Genomic DNA, 13,139 nt, shown 5'->3' with positions numbered 1-13,139 from the left:
AAAAAGGTTTTAGAAAGTGTAGGATAATGAAGAGGGGGCTATGGGCAGATTAAAGCATGAGAATTGGGTGGCTATGCCAATGGCAAAAAGAATTTAAAAGTACACGTTTCAAATTAGTCAAGGGTATATGGTGGAGAGGGTACAAAGGGAACAGAGGTCGGGGCCACTTTTACAAATATTCACTGTGTTTTCTTTTAATAGAGGGCCTCAAGGAGGAAGAGTAAGCTAAGGCTCAAATGGGTAAAGGGGAGCCCGCTGAATTCACTATGACTTTAGGTGCCCAGTGGAGCTCATGACCTTGGCTCAGTAAATAACAGAAGCCACTGAAGTTCTTGAAGGGGAAAGGCAGGCAAGGAAGACGGTATGTTGGAGAAGCAAATCTGGAAGTAGAGTGCACACTGGGACAGAGAGCAGAAGTTGAATTTAGAGGCTGAGTTTTCTTATTGAGTGTGTGGGCAGGGCTGAGATGAGATGAATCTGAAAACAGTTTGGAAAGAGTGGAGAGTTCACAAAAGGGGAATTCTAATAGGCTAGATGGTGTTTGGAGGTTATCTGGTCTAAAATGCTGCTCAGTACAATCTATTTCAATTTAACAAGCATGTTTTGAAATGCTTCTTTATGCTGCTATATCCAGGGGCTCAGGGGGTTCTCTAGCTACCCTCTTAGGAGAAAAGCATTCTCTAAACTACAGAATTTCTTTTATTGCCTCTCCCTACAATATTTTAATGTCCTTTCCAAAATGTTCCTGTAGCACTGTGAGTGTTTCTGCTAGCTTTGCCACAGGTCAACATCCCTACCTGAAACTTGGTCCTATAAACCCCTTCAAAGGCCAACAACATTCTCTGTGGAGTAGATGGGGTGGAAATACCTATTCCTTCACTCAACTCTCTGCCATCCTGCTCCTCTAGTCTCCTCAAAACCCACACACTATCACCTATGAAATTGCTTTACTGAAGCTCTAGAAGAGTTATAATGTTGGAGGGCAAAAAGCTACTAAGAGCCATAACCTTCACTGAGTGCTTACTCTATGCTCACCACAGTGCCGAGAGTTCCACATGCATGATTATGTTTATTCTTTACTAAAGATCAAACCTATCCAAAAGGGTAGGTGACCTTTATTTTACAGAAAAGGAAACCATGACCCAGAGAGATTTAACGACTTCCTGAGAGTCACACTTCCACTGAGTGGTACAGTTAAAATTTACAGCCAGGGAGTGTGACTTCAGAGCCTGAAGCCTATGCCCTGTGCTAGTCTATAGAACACTTGAGATGCAGACCTTCCCGAGGAAGCCTTCCATGTCTCCCCACTCCCTAAGGTGGCTTTCCTGCACTGCTGCTTGGGCCTTTTCTTCTGAACTCCTTCACCTTTAGCACTCTCCATACACGCCCACTCCTTTTCCCTGGGAAACTTTCCATGTCCCACCAGAGAAGCCCACCCCTTATGTCTTTGTTCCACATATGCTGTCCCAGAGTGAGTCCCATGAGCCTGAATCACGCCCAGAGCTCCAGGCAAACAGGAAATGATGTTCACCACTGCTCAGGCTTCGGGAGGGAGGATTTCAGCTCCACAGATAAGGTGACGCACATCTCCATCTCCCCAACCCCAACCAAATTTCCCTTTCACTGTGTGCCTACCACTTCCTTTACTAAATAATTTCTTAAAAATAGGCATATCTCTCAAAATATACATTAAAATTTTTAAATGAAAGAATAGACTTTAATTTTTAGAGCATTTTTATGTTTATAGAAAAATTGAACAGAAAGTTCAGATTCCCCTTAGGACCTCTCCTCACCACCCACCCCACCACCCATAGTTTCCCCTGTTTGCTTTAGTGTGGCACATTGGTTAGAATTTATGAACCAATAGAAATATTTAATATTGATATGAGTGGAAGTCCATATTTTACATTAGGGGTCACTTTTTGACAAATGTATAATGTCATGCATTCACTATCACAGTATCATACAGACCTTAATTTCTCTTTCAAGGACAGTATAGATTAATACCATATTGATGAAGGAATTTTTCTTGACCACTGAAGTATCTGTCCCTGTACTGAAATCAGTAGGTTCCACTGTTATGGTGAGGACTTTTGAATGTCCTTCCTGCTTGGAGATAGTTTCTCCTGGCATTCTTAATGAATTATTGAATATTACGTAATATTCCCACAGGGTTATATGTTGTTATATGCACTATAAAGATTCCTGAAATCATAAAAAACACTGAGTTCCAAATACACCTGGCCTAAAGGTTTTAGATTTTGAGTTGTGGGCCTGTATTACCACCTGGCATCCCCAGCTTGGTCTGTAACAGCACCTCAGAACCAAACACTTTAATTATAATCTCTGCACACAAATATTCACATCAGTTTATACTGAGTTTTTTTCTTTGCCAAGTATAGATCTATCTATTGATCTATTCATCTATATAAAAGTTTTGGTCTTTTCAAATCTTTTAGATCTCAGAATTGCAGGTAAGGATGGTGGATCTAGATAATACACGATAGAGTGGAATAAAATGCCATTATAAGAAGGACTGTGAACACACATAGGGATAATTGGCTCATGTATGTACCCCTAGCTGAAGCTGATTTCAGGGGAGGAAGTGGTAAGGGAATGGAGGCAGTGGGCATTGACTATTTGTACAAAAAATTTTCTTGAAGTATATTAGTATCTTTTTTGTTAAAAATAACAAAAATTCCAACTTAAAGCTGAGACAATAAATGTGTCAGCTAATATATTTAGAAAAGCCACAGAGGACTAATATAAGCAGGGCTTAGTCCAGAAGTTCAGTGATTTTTATCAAGGGCTCAGCTTCAGCTTCATTTTAGTCTCTCTTCTTTCCCTGTGAGTTGTTTGCTCTGAGGTTAGCTCTCCTCATGGTTCTAAAAGGGCTGCCAGCAGCTTGCAGATCCATATGCTTCCCTACTCAGGTCCAGAGGTAAGAGAAGCATTTCTCTCTTGGATAGGCTTGTCATATGCTCATCTCTGTGACTGGGGGATTAGAATGAGGTGATTTGCTTAGCCTAGGTTAGTAGTCTTTAAACTTGCTTTGCATATTCCTGAGGGTAATTGAAGACTTCCAAAAAGGTGCACAAGCTTGGATATTCTAAGGCAATCTATTTCATATATTCACTTCCATTCTTACTCTTGCCTAAATTGAGAAAAAGCCCAAGAACCTGTCTATAGGTGAGGAATTGAGCCAGTTCTTGTTCATTCCCCCATCACAATTTGTTCTTCTCCTGTTCTGCCAGAAAAGGAAGTATGTCTCACCCATCACTGTCACTGTGGAGCACTGACCTAGGGCATAAAAACTTCTAGGGCACACTCAGAAAGGATGATTTTAACATGTTACTGTTGACAAGCTCCTTTAAACCGAGTTTTATAACTTTTCCTGTCTTACGCATATGTCTCTTAGGAGTGAAGCATGACTTACAAAGCAAATATTAGGGCACCTTGGTATGTGGAACAATTCCCATTTCTAGCCCTCACATTTTCTTGTCCTCAACTGTGCTTGAAGAAAGCATTGTTCTGGAGGGAGAATTTCAAGAGATCAAAGCAAAGTTGAATGGATCAGAAAGACTGACAGTGGAGGTGCCTGATTTCCTGTTGTATCCTCTGTCAGTCTAGAATTGAGAGGTGACACGAGTAACACTTGTGTTTGAACTGAAAAACAAAACAAGGCTTTTCTGACAGAAAGTAAGTCTGTTTGCCTGCAGGTTTGCCAGTGAGGTCTGGCTTTATTTATCAATGATTATATGACATTTTCTATAAATTCAGTAAGTGAAATCTGCTGTTCTAAGTTTTCTATGAAATAGATTTAAAGCTTGTATTTTTATTTTTAAAACATATTGGTAATGGTTTATTGATATTAGCAATATTTCTATTTTCCACACCCTTTCTGAGTATCCCAAATTAAATAAAGTGTCTTTTAGTGAAAGAATAACAAGTAATTAATAAGCATTTGCTATCTAGGTAAAGGCTTTTTGATGTAATTCCCTCAAATTGAGAAGGGTGAAGATTCTAATGGGTAAACAAATCCATTAGCAAGACATAATTTCCTAGTCCTTGGTTTCCAACAAATTAAATACAAACCTACTGACTTACAACTGACCATTGAAAATAGTTTTTTATATACTACTGTGTAAATTTAGGTATATAACTTTTTGTGCTAATAATAAAATATTAATTCCTATGACAAAAATTTCCTCTCTGCTATGAATGGGTTCAAAAGTTACATATAACAGGAACAAATATGAAGGACACATGGACAAAAACAAGGGGGAGGTGGAAATGGGAGGAAGGTGGGGAGGGCTGGGGGGATTGGCTGGGATAGGAATAAAAGGCAGAAAACTGTACTTTAACAACAATTAAAATTTTAAAAATTACATATAAGAAAGAAAATAACAATAGATTAAATTCTGAAAACTATTTCTCAAAATTAGTAATATTTATCCACAAATTTATATGTTAATTTATATGTTAATTTATGAACTAATTAACATATAAAGGTAGCTCTATTATTCCATTTTAAAAAGGCCTTTCCACTATAATTTTACTATTTACATTTGGTGATTGTTTGTTAAAATCCATCATATATTTCTATTTTTGCATCAAACTTTTACTTGTAATAATTGTAATATAACTCAATGTAGAAAGTTATAATTTAGAACCTCATGTTCACAAGAAATAAGAAATTAATCTCAAATAATGAACATATTTTATAGTATGGAGGAATAATAGCTTTTTAAAAAACAAAACATTATATGATCAAGTTCTAGGGAGGAAATAAAATAAAAATTCAATTTTTGAGTAATAAAAAAGAACAATGGAGCACTTGGCCTGTTAGAGATGACCTGGTTCATGTATTTTTATTTCTTCTATTGTAATCATTTTTATTTTTAAATACAGTTAACATGCAATGTTATATTAGTTTCAGGTGTACAACCCAGTGATTAACATTATATAATGTACTAAGTGATCATCTCAATAAATCTCTCACTCATTTGGCACCATACATAGTTACTAGAATATATTGACTATATTCCCTATGCTGCATTTTACATCCCATGACTATTCTGGTACTACCAACTTGTACTCCTTAATCTCTTCACCTTTTTGATCCAACCCCCCAAATTCCCTCCCATCTGACAATCATCAAAATGTTTTCTATATATATATGAGTCTGTTTCTGTTCTGCTTGTTCATTTATTTATTTATTTGTTTGTTTATTTATTTTTAGAGAGGGGGTAATGGAGGGAGAGGAAAGGGAGAGAAACATCAGTGTGCAAGAGAAACATTGATCAGTTGCTTCTTGCACACTCCCAATGGGGGACCTGGCCTGCAACCCAGGCATGTGCCCAGACTGGGAATGGAACTGGTGACCTTTCAGTTCACAGACCAGCACTCAATCCACTGAGCCATACCAGCCAGGGCTATTTTGTTTTTTAAGTTCAATTGTTTATAAGCATGTATTTATTGCCATGTATTGTTCATATCTTTTATCTTGTTTTTCTTTGCTTTTTCTAAAGAAGACCTTTTAACTTTACATGTAATATTTTGGTGGTGATGAACTCCTTTAGCTTTTTCTTGTCAGGGAAACTCTTTATATGCCCCTCAATTCTAACAATAGCTTTTCTGGGTAGAGTACTCTTGGTTTTAGGCACTTGCTTTTCATCACTGTGGATGTTTCGTGTCACTTCCCTTTTGGGTCGCAAAATTTCTGTTTATAAGTCAGCTGACCATCTTATGGGAGCTCCCTTGTAGGTAACTACTTTCTCTGCTACTTTTAAGATTCTCTCTTTGTCTTTAACCTTTGGATTAACTTATGATGTGTCCTCATGTGGGCCTCTTTAGGTTCATCTTGTTTGGTACTCTCTGTGCTTCCTGGACTTGTATGTGCATTTTTCTTTCACCAGGTTAGGGAAGTTTTCCATCATTATTTTTCCACATAGGTTTTCAATGTCTTGCTCTCTTGCTTTTCCATCTGGCACTACCATGATGCGAACATTGGTACGCTTGAAGTTGTCCCAGTGACTCCTTATACTATCGTAATTTTTTAAAATTCTTTTTTCTTTGTGCTATCCTGATTGGGTGTTTTTGCTTCCTTAAATTCCAAATTGCTGTTTTGATTCTCTGCTTCATCTACTCTACTGTTGATTCCCTGTAAATTCTTCTTCTTTTTTAATCCTCTCTCAAGGATATATGTATTGATTTTTGAGAGAGAGAAAAGGAGAGAGAAACATCAATCAGTTGCCTCCCATATGCACCCCAACCAGGTACTGAACCCAACATAAGTATTGTGCCATAACCAGGGATAAAACCCACAGTCTTTTGGCTCCAGCCAACTGACCACATGGCCAGGGCCATAAGATATTCTTCATATCAGTTAGTATATCCATCATTTCTGACTGGTCCTTTTCATGATTTCCATGTCCTTTTTTATGCTGCTGAAGTTCCCTCTAAGTTCATTTGCCCTTCCCCTAAGTTCATGGACTATATCCCTTGCAATCAGTGTTTTGAACTCTGCATCTAGTAGATTATTTGTCCTCCATTTTGTTTAGTTTTTTCTGCAGTTTTGTTCTATTCTTACTTTGGATATGTTCTTTATTTCCTCATTTTGGAAGTCTCCCTGTGTTCTTTCTATGTATTAGATAGAGCCTGCTATGTCTCTCAGGCTTTGTAGAGTTGCCTAGTGTAGTAGGTGCTTTGAAGGGTCCAATGGCACAGCCTCCCCATTCATCAGAATTGAGCACTCTAGGTGTGACTCCCCCTACTGTCTAGGCTGTGCACAACACTAGTTGTAGTTGAGCCTTGATTACTGTTGGCACATCAATGGGAAGGATTACCTCAAGGCCTATGGCTGGGAGGACTGGCTGTAACCACCATAGAAGATCAGCTATGCAGGGGCCCACAGAGCAGGACTTAACTTCAGTGGGGCTCTGGTGCCTGTTGAGTTTGTCCCCTAAGTGTGTCACTGTGGAGGTGTTTGGGTGGTGCTTTGACATGGTCTGCAGCTGTCTATTGGGTGCACTGGCTCTGGGACATCCCAGGAGGTACAGGCCAAAGTCAACTATCACCTGTGTTCTACCCAGCATGACCTACAAAACAACCTTCAGATGGCTACTACTTGTGCTAGGCTTGTAGGTGCTCACAAGAAGCTAACCTGTGAACTAAGGCTGGCAGCTCTGGTGCCAGGCCTGGCACCACTTAGTGAGAAGTATAGGGCATTCCAAGGTCAGATGTTCCTTGTTTGAGAGATTTGGGAAAGTCTGAAGCATGAGCCAAAATAGACCATTCTTATGGCAAAGCCACTGGAAACAGCTTGTGTGGGCCCACAAGTTGGATGCAGCAGAGTCTCAGGGAATATCAGGGTGGGGAACAGTGATAGCAGTTTGATGGAGACTCAGATATGGAGCCCACTTGCAGATACTGTGGGGGAAGTGCTCAAAAAAAGAACAGTAGGCTTGACCAGAAGGCTTGTTCATGTATGTATGTATGTATGTATGTATGTATGTATTTAAGGGAGAGAGAGAAGGAGAGAAACATTGATTTTTGTTGTTCCTCTTATCTATGCATTCATTGGTTGGTTCCCATGTGTGCCTTCACCAGGATTGAACCACAACCTTGGTATGTCAGGACCAGATTCTAACCAGGTTGTTCATGTATTTTTAAATGTTGAGAACCAATTATCACTAATTTTAGATTCTGCTGTATACATGTAAAAGAGTGAATTAACAATTTTATTTTAAAATGTCAAAGTTACATGAACAAGTTTACTTCTTTTGCAACCATCTAAAACTGATAATGAAAGATAGGGATGCTAATGTTAAAAAATATGTAAGGGGCACATAGTTTTTTTTCAAATTCTTTTAGGTGTATATGAACAACAAAAAATACACAATTGAAAATGGTAGCTTGGCCATGTGCCATATCCATATCTGAAGATAGCAGGAGCAGAAATCACCTTCCCTGGAAATGTCTAGATATCCATCCAGAAATCACAGAACATTGGGGAGGGGTGAAAGGGGTTACTGATACAGAGGCAACAATCAGCAAGTACAAGGAGGGAAATCATTCAAAGGTCCATGTAAGTGAAATCATGCAGTATTTTTTTTTTCTCTGTCTGACTTAGTGAAATAAATAATTTAATTTATAGGAGGAATTTTTTAAAACAAAAAATGAACATACAAAACAAAAATAAAAAACAGATTCATAGAAACAAAGAATGAACTGATAATTGTCAGAGGGTAGGGGTTTGGGGTATGGGTGAAAAAAGATGAAGGGGAATACAGTCAAATAATAGTGTGACTTTGTACCATGACAGATGGTTAGTGTGGCAATCACATTGTAAGGTATATACATGTCAAATCATTATATTGTACACCTGAAACTAATATAATATTGTATCCCAACAATACTTTAATAAAACAACAACAACAACAAGGTCAATAAACTCAAGCTATTCCCTTCTTCTTCAGTGTGGTATATATGTGCTTATTTGAAGGCAGGAGAGAAGAACCAGTGGTGAGATGGAGTCCAGAGGTCCAGTGGAGATGCCCTGAGGAAGGAAAGGAAGAGAAGGGATTTAGACAGAGACAGTAGGTGTGTGGCTTTGTAAACAAGTGGAGGCATCTGTATCTGATATCTCTGAACTTGAACTCCCTGATAGATGGACAGGCACAGCTGGTACCGCTGAGCGTAGTCTTTTAGAGATTACTGTGGTCACAGAGAAGATTTTTTTTTTTGCAAGGTCTAGCCACAGCTCTACCCCCACACTACCTAAGAGCAAAATCCATTTCTTTAATCATTATTAAGAGCATTTTTCAGGGGGTACAGATTTCCATTTATAAGATGAATAAATTCTGAGGATCTAATATATAGCATGGTGATTATAGTTAATAGTACTCTATTATGTCCTTGGAAGTTGCTAAGAGAGCAGATCGTATATATTCTCACCACAAAAAGAAATTATAATTATGTGACATGATGATGTTTAAGCAATGCTGGGTGGTAATCATTTTACAATATATAGAAGAATCAAATCAACTCTTTGTATACCTTAAACTTCTTAAACAACCTTATATGTCAGTTGTATCTCAGTGTAGCTGGGGAAAAAAGGATATTGTTGTTGACTGTGTTCAGACATGCCCCAGAAATAAAAATGAACTTCCAGGGCACATGATTTTGTCCCTGGATTTTCCCCTTTCTTGGTTCCAAGCAGCAACCATTACAGTAATTTAAACAGATGGACTGTTGGTAAATTATATCTGTATAGATGCCCAGCTGTCCTGTATCTTTTTTTTTTTAAGAATTTATATTTGCTTTGAAACTCTTAGTGGTCTTAATTGCTGAGCTCCAGTTGGACTTGGAAGCACAATTTTTAAAAGATTTTATTTATTTATTTTTAGAGAGGGAAGGGAGGGAGAAAGAGAGAGAGAGAGAAACATCAATGTGCGGTTGCTGGGGGTCATGTCCTGCAACCCAGGCAAGTACCCTGACTGGGCATTGAACCTGCGACACTTTGGTTCTCAGCCCGCGCTCAATCCACTGAGCTACGCCGGCCAGGTATTCTGTATCTGTATATGAAGACAGCATGTTTATTTTTAAAAACAATTTATTGAAGGTAGTATAGATACAAAAAAGTAAACGTGCCATAAGATTATGGTTTGATAAATTTTTGCAAACTGAACATACCAGGTGGTCAGCTCCCAGGTCAAAACAGAACATTACCACAGCACCAGCACCCAGCAGCCCCTTCTACATGTTAATCTGATGTTTAAACTTAATCCAATTTAGGCATAAGGCAACCCCCAACTCTACCCCCAAAAAAAAGTAGTCCTGCCTTTGGAATAATATAATGGCAATTTTAGAGTAAACTGTTAACTTGGTTATGTGAATATTTCACTACTGGAAAGCTGATTTCAGACACATTTTGTTTTCTAAGAACCACATGTTTAAGCAAAAGTCTGAATTTCTCAGAGTGATTGTATTTAAAATGTTTATTGACTTAGAGAGAGAAGAAGGGGGAGAGAGAGAGAGAAACATTGATGTGAGAGAGAAACATTGATTGGTTGCCTCCCATATGCACCTTGACTGGGAATCGAAACTGCAACCTAGGTTAGTGCCCTGACTGGGAATTGAACACCCATCCTTTTTGTGTATAGCACAACACTCCAACCAACTAGGCCACAATGGCCAGTGCTCATAGCAATAATTTTTATTTTTGGTACATCAGCAGAATCTATCAAATTAAATGGTAAAACTGGTGGGTAGAGGATGTGGGTCTTCAGTAAGCATCAATGGATGAGCAAAAAGCAAACACTAGATAGCAAAAAAGTGGAGACTGTACCTTAGTAATTTGATTTAGGACTATCTTATATACACTCTGTGAATGATATGACTCTGTTAATAGCTTTTTAAGGTGTTTCACTTGTAAAGGTGATGATTATTGGTGAAGAAACTGGTTTTCTTTTACTCCATTTATACTAGTATAATGTCAATAATATCTAGTCAATAGTATCCAATTTTATGTTTTTATAGAGCATTGATATATTCATTTTAATTATCCTATTTTAATTTGTTTTTATTATCATATCTATGTAGATCTGACAACTATCTGTCACCTTTTTCAATCCAACCAGCACTATTGGAGACTGTTCTGCATGGTGTGGGCCCAGCTCATACTCAGAAAGGCTGGTGGAAATCGAGGTCCAATGCACAGGACCCACACCCACAGATCAGTTCTCCTGTGGGGAATCAGGCCTGCATTGTACCTAGACTGCTATGACACTTGCTTTTGCTAAAACTCCCTCACCCTTAATTGAGGCAGCAAATGTTACTGCGTATCTTGAAAGTAACTTCCTAAAATCCATGCTAAACCTTCCAAGGACAAGTGTGATCAGTGCAACCCCTTTTCCCTTTGCATTTGTAAATATCCTTCTTCTGTGATGTGATTAGTGGCATCCTCTCCTTTGCTTTCTATAAAAGGTAATCACCTAAAGTGAACCTGTGCATAGTAAATGAGGACCCTCCTCAATATAATGTGCCCAGAAAAGCAATAAAAGCTTGTCAAGGAAAGGGCTGGGGCGCTCTCCCCTTGAGAGAATGGCCAAGGTGCTCCGAGACACTCTCCTCTTGAGAGTAGCCATGCCATCCCTTTCCCTCCACAGGACTCGGTAGTCCATGTGAATTTGTCTCGTGTCTCATCCACAATGTCTCAGACAACATGAGCTGGAGCCCACATCACAGCACAGGTATGCTTGTGTAGGTGGAAGGTGGGGCATGTGAGTGTGGACATGAGACCTATGTTTAAAACATTAGTGGATAGCTGCAGTTTTATAGTTATTTGTTTTCTGTGGTAAGCTAGAAGAAGCATTTGAGGAATGGAATGGGAAAGGGTAGGATTGGAAGGGAAAAGACAGGAAGCTGAACAGTCATGGTGGTTACTTCTGCTGAAGTCATTTATCAAAACAGAGGACCAGATGGCCAAGCTGAGGTGGAGGAGGCAGACACTTTCCAGTGTCCCTGGCTCCCTTAACCCCTCTGGCCTCTGCTGTGACTGAAGACTGGAAGAGTGGTTATCTCTGGCTCCCAGGGATTCTGCATTTTCCTGTTCCCTTTCTTCCAACCAGGCACTGGCTCCCGAATCAGGCCATGAGTTTGTATACATATGTTCATTCGTAAGTGCACATCCTCATTCTCCCAGACTATTTATTTATCAGAGGAAAAGCAAACACTGACCTTTGTTTGGATGAATATCAGCAGTAGCCAAAGAAGTCTGGTGAATGTTAACTATTTTTTTAAAATTGTAAGAATAGTAACATGAAATCTACCCTCTTCTTAGCCCAGTTTTAAATTTATATGATACAGTATTGTTCATAACTCTAGGCATGATGTTTGTATAGCAGATCTCTAGAACTTATCTTCCCAAACTAAAACTGTATACTTGTTAAATAGCAACTCGCCATTTCCTTTCACCCCAGCTGCCAGGAACCTCCATTTTCTTCTCTGCATCTTTAAGTTTGACTCTTCTAAATTCCTAATGTAAGTGGAATTGTACAGTACGTGTCCCTTTGTGATTGGCTTATTCGCTTAGTATGATGTCTTCCAGGTTCATTCATGTTGCCGCATATCACAGGACTTCCTTCTTTTCTAAGGCTGAATGATATTCTATTCTATGCATACACCACATTTTCTTTGTCCATTCACTCAGCAATGGACATTTATGTTGTTTCCACATCTTGACTATTGTGAAGAATGCTACAGTAAACATGGGAGTGCAGATACCTCTTCGAGATGTTAATTTATATGCCCAGAAGTGGGACTGCTGGATCATACAGTTGTTCTATTTTTAATTGTTTGAGAAAACTCCATACTTGTTTCTAGCCAAACCATTTGTGAATATGTGATATGTTCACTTAAGTTATAAAACTTAAGTAACTAGCTCACTGCAATAGCTCACCATGGGTACAATTTCTACTTCTTAAGAAATACCTATGCCAGTAATTGTGACATTCTAAGATTTTCTCTTTTCATAAGAAAGGAACTTGAATATATGAAAGCAGCTTGTATGTTGGGAAGATTTTGCTCTTTGATTCTAAAACAAAAATGATTTTTTTCAGTCAAAGATAATTTAAATCTACCTTTCCCTTTTTCCTCCCCAATGTGTTTTAAACATAACACTTTAGGTTTACTACTTCTTGCCTTCATTTAAATTTCCATTCAAGGTAACTGAAATGTAATGAGTGGGGTTTGACACCCTGCCATTCTCTGTCAAAATGGACTATTGGAAATTCAGCATTTCAAGGGGGAAAGTTTGCACCCACAGTAATTGTGGGATTATATTAGCACTCTGTGAAATAGAAACAGTAGGTTTCAGAAGTGTGGGTTACTGACATGCAGAGATCAAGAACGTTGTAAATGTGTATCTGTTAATGGAAAAGTGTGAGGGTGACTGGTCATTGGAGACCAAATAAAAGACAGAGGGAGGAGTTAAGGCAGCCAACTGGAAAAGTTAGAGGGAGGAGACCAGTGGGAGTAGAGAACCAGAGTAGATTTTAGGAGTGAGGTTACTGGTGGTGAGTGTAGGGCTTGCAGAGTGCAAGGGGAAGAGGAGGCAGACAGGAAGAAATGAGAGA

This window comes from Phyllostomus discolor, chromosome 8, assembly GCF_004126475.2.
Source record: "Phyllostomus discolor isolate MPI-MPIP mPhyDis1 chromosome 8, mPhyDis1.pri.v3, whole genome shotgun sequence".
NCBI classification, from domain to species: Eukaryota; Metazoa; Chordata; class Mammalia; order Chiroptera; family Phyllostomidae; genus Phyllostomus; species Phyllostomus discolor.
This window is presented reverse-complemented; position numbering follows the sequence as displayed.